We start from the raw sequence: 3,718 nt of genomic DNA, 5'->3' as shown, positions 1-3,718 counted from the left end.
ACCTCAGTGATTCTCACGCTGTGTGTTTATATTTTTGTTTGTTCAGTAAACATCTCAGTTATCCGCCTGTGCAAATTAATAAAATTCTGTATCTTCATCCCTTATCACAAAATAATGCTACCACATTTACTTATCGATACTCTTCCTGTTAACTATTTAGTTGGAGCCAGTGGCTGGTAGATCGCGCCTGTAATCCCAGCTACTTAGGAGGAGTCAGGTCTGAGGATCAAGGCTCGAAGCCAGCCCGGGTAGGAAAGTCTGTGAGATTCTCATCTCCGAAGAACCAGAGACAAGAGCTGCAGACGGAGCTGGGTCCAAGGGCTTGGCCGCGCACCTTCCTTCCTCGATGGGCGCTCAGAGTCTGCGTCCTTCTCCCCCGGATTCCAGCCTGCCATGTGCTAGGCAGGGTCTCATGCTGGATTTGAATCTGAGCCTCTTCCTTGCTGGGTTTGTCCAGGATAACCCCGTAAGCCTCCGCTTCTCTGTCTGTGGAGAGGAGGTGGTCGTGGTGGTAATAGCAGCACACTCTCTCGTGGAGTTCAGTGAAAATCAAGTAAGATGGTTCGTGGGAGGCTCTGGCACCGCACCCCAGCAATGCAAGGTCAAAGCCAGCAGTAGTGACGTGAGCAGACTCTCCTGGCCTTTGTGCTGAGATCTTTAAGGGTCCCGGGCAAAGGCCCATGCGCACTGTCTGCCGTCTGCAGGAACTGAGGCCCCGAGATGGGGTGGCGGGGAACATGGCCTCCTGAGGAGCCCAACGCCTTCCCGCTGGAACGGTCTTCTCTGGGCTGGACCTTCGTGTGTGTGTGTGTGTGTGTGTGTGTGTGTGTGTATACGTGTGCCAGTCCCAGCCCTTGAACTCAGCGCCTGGGCACTGACCTTCAGCACGTTTCTCAAGGCTAACAGTCTCTGTTTGAGCCACACCTCTACTTCTGACCTTCTGCTGGTTAACTTAAGCGTTTCACTGCCTGGTTGGCACTCAACCACGATCCTCAGCTCTCAGCCTCCCGAGTAGCTCGGGTGACAGCTTGGCGTGAGCCACGGTGCCCGGCTCTGGCCGGGTTTCTTTTGGGACTGCCAGGGAGTCAAAATCAAGCTTTCAGAACCAAGGAAACCTGACTTGGGTGAGTGTGGACTGTATAGGTTTTTTCTTTCTTCTTTAATGTGGCCTACAAAAAGCCATCGAGTCTGAGCACCTGCATTTGTACATTTGATTTTCACCAACGCGCAGGACTTGTCTCTCTCTCCCTCGCCGTCTCAATTCTTGTCCCCGGGTCCCAGATGAGTCCCCCCTCCCCCCCCCCCCCCCCCCCGTCCCCTTAATGCTGGCAGATGAACTCTGATTGAAGACCTGTCGGAAAGCCAGCGTCTAGGGTTTTGGAATAAAATTTCTTATTCTGCTTACAACAGATCCCCATCTAATCAAAACCCTTAATTAAAAAAAAAATTCTCAGGTACTTAATTTGATTTGCTTATTTGCATAATGGCGGAGGACAAAGGAAATGCGCTCTGTGGCTGGGGTTTCGGGGCAGGCCGAGGGCGGCCTGGGCACCCCGAGCCATGGCCAGGGCCGGCGGGGGAGACGGCCGCTCGGCCACGCCAGAGAGGGCACGGCAGGAAGATTCTGGAACTGCCTTGTGTTCCAGGTTTGGTCTGTGGGTCAGAAATGGCCATTTCCTCGATCAGGGGTTCCTTTCCCGGTGCTGCGCCAGGAGCTTTGGAGACGAACTCGAGGGGGGTGATTGCTTTCCACACGGGTCCGTTCCGTTTCTCTCACCCGAGGTCCTGGGAAGAGTCTGAGGTCGGAAGCTGACCTGACACTCGTGCGCGTGGCCAGTCTTGAACACCAACGGCTCCTGGCCCAGACCTCAGCAGCAACGTGCTTTCCGGCCAGCAGGGGGAGCTCCAGAGGCTCCAGGAGAGCCTGCCATACCGGCGCGGGCTAGTTTTCTTTTTTAATAGCCAGAGCCCAGAGCAAGTGGGGAGACTTGCCTGAAGGATTGGCAGCTTTATGGATCTGCAAAGCTATTTACATTACACATTAAGTGTTGCTCAGAAAACGGGGTAAGAATCGGCCTCTCAGAACTTGGAATACATGTTTGTGTCCGTTTTATGGTTAAAAATCCCATTGGATAAGAGTATTCCCCCCCCCCCCAAATGGCTTGAGTGATAGCTTAAAAGAGCCCCATTTCACATCTTTTAATTTTTGAATTATTCTCTTATCTGTAATAAAGCACCAGTCGAGCACAGAATTAGTATTGTGGAAGAAGGGGCTTAATGAGCTAAAACATTTCTATCTGGGGTAAGGAGAGCGACGCAGCTCACGTGTTTCGCAAGAAATCTTCAAGGAAAGAGGCAGAATATTTGGTATGACTAGATGGGAAAAAAAGTTGTTGGTCTCATCTCTTTTCCCTGGTGCCACATATGCCAGTTCACGTGGCAACACCAATTGTCTAGCGAGTTCCTCATAAAACACTTAGTTCAAAACTTTGGCTCTTCATTTCAGCGAGGCAGGATTCTTCTATTAAGAAGTTAAGCAGAAAACCCAGACTCCTTTTCTCTGTTACATTTCTGGCATCAGTGTCTCTATAATATATCATCATCTACAGCAGCGACTTTGGAAATAGCTGGCTATTAGCGACTTAATTGTCCTTGAATATACAATGCACATTTGTGCAGGGAGCTCAGGAAGAAGACTGCCAGCAGACAGTGAAACCAGAAAGAATGGCCTCCTGGGCTGAGTCTGTACTGAAGTTTTAAAGAAAGGGGAACAGAAGAGGAGGCGGTAAATGGAAGTTTTAGCAGGGGTTTTACAACTGTGTGTCCCTCTAGTTTAGGTACCCAAGGGGCTTTTCCCTGCATGTAGATCCCAGCCCATAGCTGAGATCTCAATGGTAGATCCGGGCGTTTTGACTTGGAAGAAAAGATCTTGTGAGCCTATACTGGATAGCAGTGGTTTCGTAACGAAGCATATTAGTCATGGGTGTTTCCTCAGGTTCTAAGAACAATTGCTGAGACCAAATGTGAGCACAGAGTTATTTCTCTGATACATGGGTGATGGTTCTTGAGGCCCTCCACTTAAAAGGACCATGACAGTGTTGGTCTCGGATGGTCCCGGAGGCTAACATACACGTGGACCTTGAATGCTGGTGAATGTGAACGGAACAGAAGGTGACAGCAGAGAGAACCGGAGCCAGGAGTCACCTGAGCCACAGGTTGTCTCAATGCTGAGACTGCCGTTCACCGGGAGAAAGGATATTGCTTTGAACTTCTAAAATTTGTTTTCAAATTCACATACTACGAAACCGTATGTGGAGCCTTTTCGGGTTGCCTCGTTGTATGAGTTACAACACATTTTCTAGGTGTGCGTGGCCAGGTGGGACTCAGGATAACGCTGCCACCTGCAGCTTGCTTCCTGCCACCCACCGGTCCCTGTGAAGCCCTGGTGAGCACTGCTCCCTCCCTCCCTCCCTCCCTCCCTCCCTCCCTCACGTCTGCGGGCAGCAGGTAACCTGTAGAAGACTGCTTCCTCCGACTTCTCCTCTTTTTCCTTCTCCACTTTCCCGTCCTCTCCTCCTTTTTCTCCTTCTTCCCCCTCCTCCTCCTCCTTCTCCTTTCTCCTCCTCCACAGCCCCTTCACTTCCTCCCACTCCTCCCCCTTCCTCCCCCGCCCTCCTCCTCCTATTCTGTGCCCAGCATGGAGCCCAGTGCCTGTTAT

This window comes from Perognathus longimembris, chromosome 2 (assembly GCF_023159225.1).
Source record: "Perognathus longimembris pacificus isolate PPM17 chromosome 2, ASM2315922v1, whole genome shotgun sequence".
NCBI classification, from domain to species: domain Eukaryota; kingdom Metazoa; phylum Chordata; class Mammalia; order Rodentia; family Heteromyidae; genus Perognathus; species Perognathus longimembris.
This window is presented reverse-complemented; position numbering follows the sequence as displayed.